General features: G+C 38.2%; 1 non-coding gene across 1 annotated transcript; it reads right to left on the bottom strand.

The window, feature by feature from the left end:
* Nucleotides 1–1,119: 1,119 nt before the first annotated feature.
* Nucleotides 1,120–1,298, bottom strand: LOC117794389. Its single transcript, XR_004618427.1, has one exon. It is a non-coding gene; the product is annotated as a 5.8S ribosomal RNA (ribosomal RNA).
* Nucleotides 1,299–16,330: the final 15,032 nt, after the last annotated feature.

Genomic DNA, 16,330 nt, shown 5'->3' with positions numbered 1-16,330 from the left:
TGGGGGCAGCAATAGGGGCAACAACAAAGGCAGCGGTGGGGGCAACAGAGGGAGCAGAGGCTTGCAGGGCTGCTAGTCTGGTCACCAGCGCCAGGTTGAGGTCGTCGTACTTCTGAACAGCGTCAAAAATAGCACACGCGGCGGTTGCACTGATCCCTGTCCTGGTGACGGTCTCCTTGACAAGCTTCTGCACCTTCGATATCTCAGCCAGGATTGTCTCCATTCCGCTGTTCACTATTGTGAATGCTGAGCGGCCGACAGCACCATCAAAAACAGCAGAAGAAGCAGCAGTAGCGGCAGCAGAGCCAGCTGCGACGGAGGCAGCGGCAGCGGAGCTAGCAGCGGTGGGGGCAGCGGCAGCAGAGCCAGCTGCGACGGAGGCAGCGGCAGCGGAGCTAGCAGCGGTGGGGGCAACGGCAGCAGAGCCAGCTGCGATGGAGGCAGCGGCAGCGACGGTGGGCGCTTCGGGAACGGCAGGAGGTCCCATCTCCAAGGCTAACCGCTTGGCGTTGATTTCCTCAACGGTTGGCTTCCGCTTACGGCTGCTAGAGCGGCCGCGCCTATCCTCGGATACCGGGTTGAAAACCAGTACCAATGCACTCAACAGTACAAAAGTTAGCTCGAAACCGCACTTATCACACAATTTGAGCACTTCTTATCGCTGTTTTACCGTTGGTTAGCGTCTGCGTACAAAGTACCGCAATTCCGCTTTGTTGTTCACTTCGAAAGTTGCTTATCACGTTTACCGTTATATGTAACGAAACACTGCGATGCGCGCACTCGAAATAAACGTCTGTTCGCGACGAACGTCAGAAACAAACTGAGTAGATAGGGACAGAATCAAAGGATCTCTCCGATTTATTTAACGTGGCGTGTTCCAGTTAAGGATTACGACCACGGTATTCGAATATGTAAGCATATAATACAGCGAGTTTGGTACAATGCGCCAAACTGACGCCCCCAAGAGATGTTAGCAGTGGCAGTAGGAGTCTCGTTAATCCATTCATGCGCGTCACTAATTAGATGACGATGCATTTGGCTATTTTTTTTTTTTTTGTAGCACATTAGTTCACCACATAACGAAATGATTTCGATTGTAGCTTATTTAGCATAGTCTTACAACCCTCAACCATATGTAGTCCAAGCAGCACTCTAAAATTAAATAAAGTACATAACAGCATGGACTGCGATATGCGTTCAAAATGTCGATGTTTATGTGCCCTGCAGTTCACACGATGACGCACAGTTTGCTGCGTTCTTCATCGACCCATGAGCCGAGTGATCCACCGCTTAGAGTAATACAAATTTTTGGTTTATCATAGTAAGAAGTTCTCCGCCAGTCGAAAATGCTCTACTGTAGCTTCGTCCAACTGGTTATCACTATTTCTGTTTATTTAAAAAAATAATTTTATTATTTTGCTTTTAGGATTTAAATGCAAGATGAGGCTAACATCTGAAGTTGATGTATGTTCAGTAATGTCTTTCGTAGTTTCGTTTTCTCAAACATATCATATTCCAGTAGCTTCTTTGAATTGAGCAGCTCCATTTCTGAAAAAGGTTCCTCCATTTCAGTTTCAGCCAAAGTCTTCACCTTGGTCCTTCCATTTTCGTCCTCATAAAACCTCTGAGTTAACAAAGTTTTATCCTTTGCGTTTTTACGCAGCCATTACGATCGGCTCTCTTGGTAGCCAAGTTTTGGAAACCGGCTTCTTCAGCTCTTTAGGAGTCCATTTGTAGTCGTATGGTTAAATCGTTGGGTTTTCATGATCGTTTGGGTGGCATGTTGTAGATCGTGGTCTCATTTTTATCTTGATCATCGTCGATATCACTGAAAATATCTTAAAAGGATTATATTAGCTAGTGACGAAAGCAGCACGAAGGGTGCGAAAGGTGACTAGCAATATATACAGCCAGTGATGTGCCGGGTAGACTACACCATGTAGATTACACGATTGTCTACGTGTAAGCAATTGAGTGTCAACTATAAATTGTAAACGTGTAAGCAATGTAAGCAATGTCAACAATATCAACAATGTAGACAATGCCGAAAATGTGAGAAGAGTGAGCTGGCAGTCAAGGGAAAAAAGTTATATAAAATTGTTGAATATAAATGAATTATATACAATTAAAGTTGGGTAATTATCCAACTTTATTGTTCATTATTGTAACATTATGGTGATCGAAGTGATCGAGACGGGTAAGTCCGTGATTATGAGTAATTTAGTTTGTTCATTTGATTTTTCGCTCGCTTGTTCAGATGGAGATGTATGGAGCTTTAGGAGATTTTCGGGCTGTTTTGCTATCTGTGCCACCCCTGATTATAGTGCATTTGAAACACTCTATAAGAATTTTAAGTACAGGATCAATCGACATTATTAAAGGTGACAGAAATATTGAGTAAGATAACCAAAATTATTAAGAAATATATAAATTTTTTATCAATATAAGTTATATCTAACGTGTAAAATAATAAAATATAAATATTATAGATAATTACAATTGGGTGACACATTGCATTTAGCTTTTTGTTTTAAATTTTTTTTTAGCAAGGGTTTCAGCCATTTAAAAATAGATAACAACAGCAAAAATCAACCAGCAGCGTAGCCAAACCTATGAAGGATACTATTGTAGACATTGTTTATGCATTGTTGGCATTGTTTACGGATTGTCTACATTGTGTACGCGTAATGGCACAACACTGGATATCGTTACCAAACTAATAGAATATGCATTTAAGTTAGACTTATAGATCTTGACCAAAATTGGTTCCAATCGAACCACTATGTCATATAGCTGTCATAGGACCGATCGGGCGAAATCCAAGTCTTAGTATGAAAAACTTATTTTTCGTCAGTAGCAACGCGAGCGAAGCGAGCTGTGGGTACCTAATTTTTCATTATAATTAAAACTAGTGGGCCGGTGCTACAGTCGAGCATACTCGACTGTCGGAGATCCCGTACTTACTATAGAAAAAACTAATAATGGAAAAAATTAAAAAAAAATTTAGTATGAACACCTAGATCTCAGAGACTATACGACCTAGAGACACAAAACTTGGTATGTAGGTTCCTCTATATTGCAAGCAGATCAATTTTGTTTCCGGATTTGGCCACGCACCCTTTACCGCCTAAAAATCAAAATTTCATATTCAAATTATAAGAACAATTTAAAAGCTAGTGACACCAAACTTAGTATGTAGATTCCTCTATATTGCAGGCAGATCAAACTTATTTCTTTTTTCGATCGGACCACTATATCATAGAGCGCCCATAGGAACAATCGGGTGAAAATCAAGTCTTAGTATGAAAATATTTTATGTTTTATGAGACATCGTAACCAATCTTATAGAATATACATTAAAGTTAACTAAATATTTTTTAATTTTTTCCATTATTCCTATAAAAGCTATATGATATGGTAACCCGTTTTTGACCAAATTTCGTCAGGGGCTTCCCAAATATACAACCTGTGAGTTTGGTTAAGATATCTTTACAAACAAAAAAGTTGTTCATACAATAACTATATTTTTTCATACAAATGCCGTGTGGTGACCTTTGTCCCGTTTTTGGGTCCATCAAATGATCTCCGATCGGGCTCAAAATTAGCAAGTGTATTTTTGAGGTAAAAACGAATATTTTTCAGCCCTGTGCTCATTGATATCGCCAACTAGAAAAAACTCGTTACAAGCCGCGGCCAGGCTAAGGTTGACCTATATCAAGTTTATTTTAGAACCTGGCCACGCCCACGTCCGCCCACGTAAATGATATAAAATGTAGTAACAAGAGCAATTTTAAAGCTGCAGCCTTGAGACTTGGCACACAGGACATGGTTTTAAGGAGTGCTAAAAATTTAATCGAGATCGTTTAATTAACAGAGAAGATATACCAAATTTGGAGACAATACTGCTATGTTGTGCACGCAGATTAGGTTTTTGCCAACCCCCCCAATTTTTCTGTAATCGACAGAAAACTAAAATATCCAATTACAAGACCAATTTAATAGGTAAAGTATTTAAATTCAGCATATGTTTCACTTTGCACACCGCCTGGATGGGTGGGGCAGTAGGTACAAATTTTTTGTTAATGTTATAATAACATTATATAATTTAAGTTATACATGTTATATCAATGTTATATTAACATAGTGTAATTTATGTTAGACATGTTATATGAATGTGATGTTAAAATAATATAATGTTAATATACATTTCTTCAATTAATTTAATTGTTTATTTAGTGATGGTAATCTCCAAATGTTAAAACACAAGAAAAAACTTCTCAACGAGGTAAAAGCCTAGTGACGAAAGCAATTTCTAGCCCCAAAATTTCTGATATGCAATTTTGTGACGTACAAAATTCAGTTTAATATAAAAATTTTAAATAAAAATATAAATTAATAAAAAAAACACGAAAATTGGCATCGTGCACCATGCGCAAAAAGGATGAGCTTCTTTGTACATAAAAATTAATAGTAGTAGTGGTAGTAGTTCTTTTATTATAAGTATTTCTTTAATATACACAAACGAGATATTTGTTACTTTAAAGGAACTGATATACATATATATATAGCATGGCTTTAAACCGTCTGCCTTAAATTCGTTCCTATAAAACAATTTCAAAATAATTTCATTATTATTACAAAGATAACAATTCGATAGTATCATCACATAAAAGATTTTTGAAGTAGCTGGTCAGTTGATTGCACGATACTTCTATTCTTTTATTTTCCGTTGTGCTGTTAAGTCTTCTCACGGTCGACCAAAATGCTTTGCTGTCTTTTATGTCGCTAATTGTGTTTTGGTGATATTCTAAGACCCGCCAACCACACGGGTGAGGCCAGTTTTAGCTTATTCAGCTCGGGACTGACAGCCCTGGTACCTCATTTAGTCGCCTCATACGACAAGCAGAGGTGCACTGTCGTAGTATTTTAAGACCCGCCAACCACACAGGTGATGCCAGTCTTAGCTTATTCAGCTCGGGACTGGCAACCCACCAACGCCTTCCTCCTCCAGCATTTGCCGACGCCTGGTAAACACGGCGTGGGCAAATGTGTCTAGCAACTGCATCCTCTCCTGGGTCTCCGTCACTCCAGACACGCTTCAAACGCCGCGTTCGTTGTGCACTCCGAGTCCATCGAGGAACCGCAGATCATCATAGAGTGGGCATACACATAGCACGTGTAGCCAATCCTCACGTTCAGCACCACAAGCACATGCGGGCGTCTCGCTCAGAGTTCTTCCATGCAGAAATGCATTAAGTGATCCATGGCCAGTCAGCAAGAATGCAGCGTGCATCGTAAAGCGAAAGTCTCGCCTTAGATAGACGAAGCCTGCGCTCGGGAAAAACTAGTATGTTACCCGTCCGGTATCACCGTCAACCCATCTGCGCTGCCACTCGCTCAGCAAGCATTCGTCAAGCAACGCCATCTTTTGCTTCCAATCAAGTCCTGCCAAGTCTCCTGGTGTTGGCAATATACGGAGCTCAGGAAGATTGTGCCAAATCTCCCAGTGACACTCACGCATACTCCAAAGTCGGTGGTGAGCGGCTCTACGGGCATTCAGATGGCATCGGGGTCATCTATGACGATAGCAGCTTTAGCTTGACGGTCAGCAAAAACTCGCATCCCGGCTGGGAATCCCGAGATTCGGTGACAACAAGCGTGAGGCTCCTGAACCAGTGCGAACAGATGTCCAGACTCTCTTATCCGTACTCCGAGCTCGATGTTGGCAGCTCGTCCTCGACCACAATTTGCTTGGATGAAGCTAAACATTTTAATGTCTAGCTTGCACCCTCGCTAGCACCGCACCGTAAATAGGGCATGCTTCCGAGAGCATATGATGCCCCGAAGGCAATGCCTTGAAACGGCAGTTCCGGCAGTCCACCGGACTGGTGCACTTCGCTGCAATGTGGCCGGTCTGTCCGCACTGTCGGCAAACTGCATCCTTGAGCCGGCATTGTGAGACCTTGTGGTCGAACCCAACACACCTATGGCAAGCATAGGTGTGGATGAGCGACCGGCAGCGGTATGAAAACCACTTGATATAGACCCGTCCGAACCCATCAAGTATGGCCAGCGCTTTTTCGTCAACCTCCAGGTTTAGGTTGACCGTCTCGCCTGCAGTTTGCGACCATTGCTTCGTCTCTAGATGCACGCTCCTTTTGAATTCCGCCTCGGTCATATGCTCCCTGAAGTTGTTCGCAAAGAGCTCCAGCATAAACTCTTCGGCATTGATCGCGGTGTCAACGTCGAACACTGTAATCTTCGGCTTGAAGCTACGATTCTGTTGAACCACCAATCCGACCTCAGCAAACTTCTTGTTGGCCACCACTTTCCTCATCTCGCCAACTGACGGTGTGCGAATGATCGCACCGCCCCGCTTCAGCTCTCGTACTTCGTGGACACGAACATCGAGAACGGGTGCAACCTCATTGCGCACTTTCTCCACAACCTGTTTCGACCACAGCAGATCACGTCTCTACCGGCTTCCTGGCGCGGTAGCTTGCTACGGGTGTAGCAGCAGCGTTGGGGGCAACAGAGGGAGCAGAGGCTTGCAGGGCTGCTAGTCTGGTCACCAGCGCCAGGTTGAGGTCGTCGTACTTCTGAACAGCGTCAAAAATAGCACACGCGGCGGTTGCACTGATCCCTGTCCTGGTGACGGTCTCCTTGACAAGCTTCTGCACCTTCGATATCTCAGCCAGGATTGTCTCCATTCCGCTGTTCACTATTGTGAATGCTGAGCAGCAGAAGCGGCAGCAGAGCCAGCTGCGACGGAGGCAGCGGCAGCGGCAGCGGAGCTAGCAGCGGTGGGGGCAACGGTAGCATAGCCAGCTGCGATGGAGGCAGCGGCAGCGACGGTGGGCGCTTCGGGAACGGCAGGAGGTCCCATCTCCAAGGCTAACCGCTTGGCGTTGATTTCCTCAACGGTTGGCTTCCGCTTACGGCTGCTAGAGCGGCCGCGCCTATCCTCAGACATCCTGGTTGAAAACCAGTACCAATGCACTCAACAGTACAAAAGTTAGCTCGAAACCGCACTTAGCACACAATTTGAGCACTTCTTATCGCTGTTTTTACCGTTGGTTAGCGTCTGCGTACAAAGTACCGCAATTCCGCTTTGTTGTTCACTTCGAAAGTTGCTTATCACGTTTACCGTTATATGTAACGAAACACTGCGATGCGCGCACTCGAAATAAACGTCTGTTCGCGACGAACGTCAGAAACAAACTGAGTAGATAGGGACAGAATCAAAGGATCTCTCCGATTTATTTAACGTGGCGTGTTCCAGTTAAGGATTACGACCACGGTATTCGAATATGCAAGCATATAATACAGCGAGTTTGGTACAATGCGCCAAACTGACGCCCCCAAGAGATGTTAGCAGTGGCAGTAGGAGTCTCGTTAATCCATTCATGCGCGTCACTAATTAGATGACGAGGCATTTGGCTATTTTTTTTTTTTTGTAGCACATTAGTTCACCACATATTTTTGTGGCTTATCTTTTTTTTTATTATTTTTTGTTAATAATTAATTTATTTTATTTTAATTTTATATTAAACTTAATTTTGTTCGTCACAAAATTGGATATCAGAAATTTTGGGGCTAGAATATGCTTTCGTCACTAGACTTTTATCATATCAGAAATTTTCGCAGTCGCTTTTGCTTTTAACATTGTAAATTTGTTAAAATGTGTTTTTAGATATATATACCTCAGTACCATGACTAAGAGTCGTTCCCATATAACTTGGCAATTATAAAACCAGAGCACATAGTTTCGACCTTTGATCTTTGCTGCGCGCCGCCTGACAATGGTTAGGAACACTGTAGCGCCATTTCCAGTCGGCACCCTCGAGGAGGGTTCAGTACGAGGATTTTTGCCAACCATGTTATTTAAAAAATTTGCATATTTCTCAACCATTTTAATATTATTTTATGTCAAACAAAATTATCCCTTGTATTTTTTGACATATATATATATATATATATTACTTTTCAACATAAAATAACAAATACAAATCTTTGCTGTTACGAGGCCAAGGGCACTTAGAAATCATTGCGTCATTGGCTTTATAAAATTTTCCATCCCTACGTAAAACTGCTGTGTAATGTCCTTTATTGAATCCGGGACCATGGTGAAATACAGCACTTGATAACACGTATCTTTTATTTTCAAATCTTAGCTCAGTTTGAGGAATGTTTGTTAAATTTAAATTCGTTATTTTCATGTTCAACTGATCAACTAAGCAAAGTGAGAATATTGGTACACGGCCTGAATTTTCAAGAAGAGACTGACTTTGAAGACAAGCTTCACAATTGCTACATGTGCTATTTTCCATATTTTTCCAGATACCGAAATTAAAGCTTATTAGCTCGTTTATTGGGGTATATATAACTGAGCAATCAAATTATCTGACATCTGTCGATTGGGTCTTTTATTACAATTAGAGCATTTTATTATTTCAACAAGCTTATGCGTAATCAATTGTTTAATATTTTGCAAAGAATTACAATTCAGTAAACGTCGTAGAAAGTCTCCGCTATCTTGCTGTTCAATGTTTTCAAATAACATAGAGCGTAAGTCAGAAATATTTACATTTGTCCCCATCATTAGTGGGTTTGTGTAATTTATAAATGGAGCTTTTAAAATATTGCTAGTTGTGTCATTTAAAATTGAGTCTTTTATGCATTTAATGTTTATTAGGCACTGAAAGGCCGAATTAGCATAGCAAGCATTATTTGGGTTTTCCATACCACGAATATTATGGATAATTGTATCATTTGAATTATTATTATTATTGGTTGCACTTGTTAAATTTGTATCTAATATCGATGGTTCTATGAAAGCTGTTGTTTTCTTACTCGTATATATATTTTTATCAAAAACATTTTTATTTTTTTTTTGTTATTTGCAACAAGGTGTTGCAGATCTTTCTATAAATACTCCTTAAACGGTTATACTCTATTATAGCCCGTCGTTTGTTTTATACTTTTGGATTAAGATTTAGTTTATGTAAACCTGAGAGTGTCTTTAATCGGGATAACGCTACATATGTTTGACCATTTGCAAAAACAGTGTCACCAATTTCTATAACTCCAGATGTCAAAGTTAAGCCTTGGCTTTTGTGAATGGTAATTGCATACGCCAAGCTTATTGAAATTGCTTACGCACGATAAAAACACTTTGATTTAATTGAAATTTTGATTCAATGCGTTCTATTTCATATTCTTTATCTTCAAATTGAACAGTTAATTTAACAACTGTTTTTCCAAGCGGCCGTTGAAGGTAGTTATCGTTTCATGAAGCTTTTTAATTATTCCTATCGCTCCATTTACCAATCCTGATGGAACATCTAGATTTCGAAGTAGCATAATTTTTGCACCTTTTTTATTTCAATTACATCTGCTAAGTTAGCTGTTGTCGAGCATTTGCCTTTTTTTCTTAGTGCTTCTAAAGATTTTGCAGCTTTAGCTTTTTTAAGAGCTGTTTTAGCCTCTATTACATCCTCAGCTTTAAGGAAAATTTTTTCAGAAGGAATTATGTTAAGCATTCCCATATTAAGCTTTATACATTGTTCCCTTGTCGGAAATAAGCATATTGTATTTGTAGGCAATTTATTGATGTATTCAATAAGGTCAGAAAGACAGCTTTCAATAGTATTATTATTTAATTTAATATCTCTTGTGGATAAAAGCTCATAATCTTCTTCATCTAAAATACCTAATCTTATATGTGCTAAGGTCGTAGCAAACTCTTGATCGGATTGTTGTCGGATGTTTTGTGTTAGCTCATCTTAGGAAAATAGCTTTGTCCATAAATTTATACTAAGAAGGCCACAAAAATGTTTTTCAAATCGTTGTTTAGAAATATTAACAAAGGGAGATGGCTCATTTACTGAATCTAATTGCAATAAATCTCCAAATAATAAAATATTTATTCTTCCAAACCAGCCATCAGGATGCTCTAAGGTATGATACCTTAGATATTTCTGAAAGACGTAAATGTATATATTGTAAAGTCACATTTGAGACCATTGATATTTCATCAATTATAATAAGACATACACTTTTCAGGTTTTCTCGCATTATTTGTAACTTAGCAATATTTAATGCTTTATACTTGGCTATACCTCCATGCTCCACCGCCAAATTTAATAATCTATGAATTGTTAAGCCATTTATATTTCGAGCTGCGATTCCAGTTGGCTCAGCAACAACGACTTGTTCACCAAGATTTTTAGTAATAAACTTTCTCAACATATTTATTAGAAACGACTTTCCTGTTCCTCCAACTCCAGAAACGAATTTACGTAAAACATTATTTGGAGATAGCCGAGGATTCTTCAATGTTTTCTTTTCTAATTCTGTTTTCCATGCTCTACAATAATTACCTACAGTATTTATAACTTCATCAAATATTCTTCGTTGATCTGAATTAAGCTGAGCGATCTGATCAGAAATAGAAAGACTGTCTTCATTTAAGGCTAGATTGTCCATGTCGTTTAGTTCATTTTCCAATAATACTTCAAATCCGACAATATTCTCACACTCATCATCTTCAGGGCTTATACTTGGATTTTCCATTTCATTAGAAACTCTTGCTAACTCACTTTCAAATTCTTCGGTTATTTTTACCAATTCATCCAATTTTTCATGATATCGCATTGCATCAAACAAATCATCTTTACAATTTGCAACACTTCAAAATAATTTTCTAAGCCACACTTAAGATCTTCAATATTACGCCAAGGTTTAAATAAGAGTAAAAGCCCGTAATAATAGTTTTCTGGTTGCATTTTTATACCCTGAGCCCATTGAAAATGGGCAAAAAAGGGTATAATGTGTTTGGCAGAATGTATGTAACAGGCAGAAGGAGGGGTGGCAGACCCCATAAAGTATATATATTCTTGATCAGGATCAACAGCCGAGTCGATCTAGCCCTGTCCGTCTGTCCGTCTGTCTGTCCGTCTGTTTGAACGCGTCGATCTCAGAGACTGTAAGTGCTAGAGACTTCAAATTTGGAATGCAGGTGTGTGAATACCATACGCAGGTCAAGTTTGTTTCCAATTTTTGATGCCACGCCCCCTTCGCCCACAAATTGAAAAAAACGATTTACAGGCGCAATTTTTGACATAGCACTCCCTAACTGAACAATCAGTTGAGAAGTATGCGTATTAAACGGCCCTGAAAATTTCAAAGCGATTTACCCATAAATAAAGAAGTTGTTTCGGAATTTAGATTTAGTTGAATAATTACATTTGGATGGCAAATCAAACGTGCGAGCGAGACAGCATGTTCACGTTTGTATGCAAGGCGCGCTCAAACACAGTAAGAAATAGTACCAATTTTCATTTGGGCTTCGATTTCAAGTACTATATGACCTAGAGACTTCAAATTTGTTATGTAGGTTCCTGGATACCATACGCAGGTCAAGTTTGTTTCCAATTTTAGGTGCCACGCCCCCTTCGCCCACAAATTGCACAAAACGATTTACAGGCGCAATTTTTGACATAGCACTCCCTAACTGAACAATCAGTTGAGAAATATGCGTATTAAACGAAAGCGATTGACCCATAAATAAAGAAGTTATTTCGGAGTTTACATTTATTTCAATAATTACATTTGCATGGCAAATCAAACGTGCGAGCGAGACAGCATGTTCACGTTTGTATGCAAGGCGCGCACAAAGACAGAACGAATTAGTACCCATTTTTTTTTGGTACCAAATAAGAATTAAGCGATAAGCAAAAATATTATCGATATCATGTAATGAAAATGTAAATGTATAATTTATGTATATACAAATATACAATTTGATTAAAATATAATTGTGTTAATATATAAATATGTATTTTTGCATGGCAAAAATCAGCAGAAGCTGATAGCTATGTATGTATGAAATTGCATGAGAGAAATAGCGATCATTTTGCAGCACTACTCTTGCATCTTTGCCGAGCACTGAAAGCTGCAAAATAATAATTTTAATTATTAATATTTTCGATTCCTTACACATATATATGATAAGTATCTGCTTATTATCGTTGTAAAAAAAAACTTAGCATTTTCCGCTTTAAGAATCTCATAAAATTAGACATTGCCTTTTATTTCAAATTTCGCGCGCACTGCAGCAGCCTTTGGCAGGCTTGAATTTGTTGCGTAAGTGGGAGAGAGTGAGAGAGGAAAATGGGTGCTGCCAGATTGCAGGCTGAGCAAAGTTGTAGTTTGTGGCTACTCTTGACACACGCTACATCGATTGCAAGCGATTACGATTACGACTTGCGATTTACCAATTTATCAATCTCTAATTAATTTTAAACAAGTTTATTATATTAAAGTTTATTATATTAAACTTATTTAAAATTAATTAAAAATTGATAAATTGGTAAATCGCAAGTCGTAATCGTAATCGAGTGATGTATTAGTTCAGTGAGGCATTAATAACGTAGTCTGCAGTGATAAGCACAGTGACTTCAGAAAACCGAAAGTTGTTCATAGTTTCGCGTGTGTAATTTTTGATACCCTGAGCCCATTGAAAATGGGCAACAATCAACTTTTATAAAAGAGTACATGGGCTCAGGGTATCCTACTGTAGCCGCACCTCACCGCGAGCGAAGCGAGCCGGGGGTAGGCGAGCGAAGCGAGCAGGGGGCGGAGCCCCCTTGTTCTGTTTGTTTTAAAGTGGTTTATTAAATATGGCGTTTTAAGTTTACGTAAGTAACCACCTTCATAGGGATACCAAATAACATTTTTTGCAGTTGGCTTTACTTTCACAATATTGAAATAACTCGTAAAATCGTATAAGTTCATTTTTTCGTAATCAATAAGACGATTGGGATAATGCTCGTCGACCCAGTTTGGAAAAAATATATCAGTATCTTCGTCCTGCATTTTATTTAGCTCACTTCTTGGCTTAACTCTTCGACTTCTTTCCGGGCGTATATCTATCATTCTTATAACTGTATTTTTATCAGTTCCAAATAAGGGCAGCTGCAGCAATGTATCAGCTGCCTCAAGGGCTCCACATTCCCTGTTTGTCAATGAACGCATTGCAAATCTCCACAAATTACTAGCAACAGATTTATTTTCAAAAAAATCTCTTAAATCATCTGTTGCAAATGACTTCTCAGGCTTTGTTTGATATTTACAAACATAAGTGCTTAGTGAGCCAGACTTTTCGCCTATAAATTGAATATCCATGTTTCCACACCAAGCAAGCAAAACTGGTGCATTATAATCATTAATATTTGTTTCTCCTTCATTTCTTGGTAAATCATACAATCGTGTCTTTGTCAACTTTCGACGACCTAGAATTGATTTTGCAACGCTATGCATAACTAAACAGTCGCCAGTTTTTCTTGGAAAGCTAAATCGGCATATGCTTGTTGATTTTCCTTTCTTATTTTTTTTGTGTCGCATGCAATATTGATTGTGCTTATGTGTTTGATATTTTCAAACACGATCATAAAGTGTTGGAAAAGTTTCACTTGGCGGAAGCCGACATGTTATATATCTATTAATAAAGGCAGCCACCTCTTCCTGACTTGACTTGTCAATAATAGGTGCATTTTTAACCCAAAGTACTGTATGAAAATGTTGCATACCTCTTGACTTATACTCAAGATGCCAAGCATAATGTTCTATTTCTCCAAGAGGCTTGTTTTTGGACAGTAAAAACTTAAATACCGCTTTAAATTTCATATTCATAAAGAGTGAGACACTGACAGGATCAGCAGCAATAAGACTGGAAATTGTTCTTGATTTTTTATTTGAAATGTTGTTTCTTGTGCATAAGAAATCGTGAAGATCGTCCCAATGATATTCGCTAGGACTTAGCGTTATAAAAAATGTTGCGGGTCCATAATTGTCAATCATACAATTTAAATCATTTTTTCGTACTCTCCAGTACTGTTCTGTGTTTCGTAGTCGGCCAAATATTGTTGATAAATTACTATTTATTTCTTTATTTTCTTCAATCAATCTCAGAAAGTTATTTTTATTCAAATTTTTCGTTGACGATGTTACATTAAGCTTATGAAATATACCCGCACTGAGTTTTCTTATATTTGTTTGATTTAGCAAATAGAAAAGGTATTGCTGATTTAATCGAAATCTACTATGTTTACATTTAAGATTTAAATTTGTATCATAAATGCAGTCTACATTAACACCATCTAGAAGGGCATCTGCATTATAGGGAAGCGAAATATCTGAATAAAGTGAGTTATTATCTTTTAGCCATTTTAGCTCTTCAAATATTTTTTTACATCAACAAGTGATTGCCATACATTTCTAGTTTTGTTTGGAATGCCTCTTACTATAACCGTTATATCATGGTTCTTAAATGTAAAATGTTATACGTTTATGAACTTAATACAACTTTTTTGAAATTTTTAAAAAAAGAATGAAACTATCTTGTTAAATTTTTAGTGTAAACTAACCACAGCTGCCAGAACAGTGTGTCCACACAGTATTTGGCTATCTTATCTATGTTACATGGTGACACTGGTACTTTGATCGTCATCAATCAATTTATTAAACACTTCGTTGGAGAAAAGATACAATTCATGGACTTGCATTTATTTTACAATTTCCGGACTAAATCATTTTAATATGTGAATATTTTGATTTTGTTTGAATTTAACCAGTGTCACCATGTAACACCAAAAGTAACGAAAAGTAGAGTGGGTACACTGTTGCGTCAGCTGTGGTTTGTTTATATACCCTGTGGACAAATTGATCAACAGCGGGTACATTAGCTTTATATAGAAATCGGAAATTAAAATGAGCATAATTATGAAAATTCGAACAGTAATATAAAATAAAATACGCAATATAGCTCTGATAGTTATATAAAGTGTTAATTATAAAGCATCGAGTATGTGCTTTATTTACTATATTACTATATACAATATTTACATATATATAACACATTCGCATCATCAATGTTGCGCGCGCTGGCATAATTCCTAGAATTTGTCGCTTCGGCAAAAATCGCGAATTTTGCACAATACTTTTATAAAGTTTAAATACTCTATATATTTCCAATAAAACTAAATCTTTAAATAAAAATGAAATTAGATTTTTTTTTTGGTATTTTATTTTATTTTTTCCATTTTTGTCCGGGAGCTATATTTCCAAATTCATCCAGGCGGACCAATACATCGGCCACCGGTTGGGCCACCATTTGAGCCCCCGGTTGGGCCACCGGTTGAGCCACAGGTTGGGCCACAGGTTGGGCCACCGGTTGAGCCACACGTTGGGCCACATATTGGGGCACCGGTTGGCCCACTCCTCCTTGTGGCTGGCCGACTTAGGCCCAGCATGAATGAACCGCTGCGCCTTCTTGCATCCATGCTTGGGCCGCTGGAGCGTATGTGAGTGGGGCAGCTTCCCAGCCCTGGCAGCACTTTCCGCACTCACTGTGTCATGGGCACGTCCACGGCCACGACCGCGACCACTCCATTCATATTGGGGAGCCCACTTCTAGAATAATATAAAAAGTTATTAATATATACGTAAAAAAAAAAAAACAGACTTCAAAATACTTACTAAGTAGCGTCCTGGTTGGTGGTACACTTTTAAATGATCGTTGTGTTCGAGATGGCAAACAAGAACATTCCGGTCGCTTATCGATATTTGCATCGATATATGTATCGGTATTCATAACTTTATACAATTCTGATGCACATATCGATAGACTATTTTTAGTTAATTAATTTTAATAATTTTTTTCATTAAACATTAAGTTAAGTTAAAAAAAAGAATTATTTAATTAAATTAAGAACTGTTCCATGAGATTTATTGATTAATATGTGCCGATTTCAATGAATTACGCATAATTTTATCAGTAATGCCGGCAAAGAGTATAATTATTTTTAGTTTATATTTTTAATTAAAAGTTTTATATTAAACTTTATTCTGTTTGTCACAAAATTGGATATCAGAAACTTTAGAGCTTGAGTATGCTTTTGTCACTAGACTTTTACCTCGTGTAAAGGTTTTTTTGTGTGATATCAGAAATTTTTGCAATTGCTTTTAATTTTGACTTTGTTACTTTATCATTTGTGCAGGCAGATAAAAAAAAAATATGTAAATTTATTAGTTGAAATTCTTTCATATTTAAAAATATAAATCGTCTAAACACAAAACTAAACGGTCTGGCAACACTAAATATTTCAGCAACGCAAAACAAAACTGTCTGGCAGCGCTGGGTATTTCAGCAACGCAAAATAAAACAAGACTGTCTAGCAGCAACGCCAAGCTTTCATCTGTACACTCTCAAGCTCTGGCTGCTACGCTTGCCTTGATGCTGCTGACCCCTCTTAATACTTATTAAAAA

Source organism: Drosophila innubila, chromosome X (assembly GCF_004354385.1).
Source record: "Drosophila innubila isolate TH190305 chromosome X, UK_Dinn_1.0, whole genome shotgun sequence".
In the NCBI taxonomy this organism is placed as follows: domain Eukaryota; kingdom Metazoa; phylum Arthropoda; class Insecta; order Diptera; family Drosophilidae; genus Drosophila; species Drosophila innubila.
The sequence above is the reverse complement of the archived record's forward strand: the minus strand, read 5'-3'. Positions and strand labels throughout refer to the sequence as shown.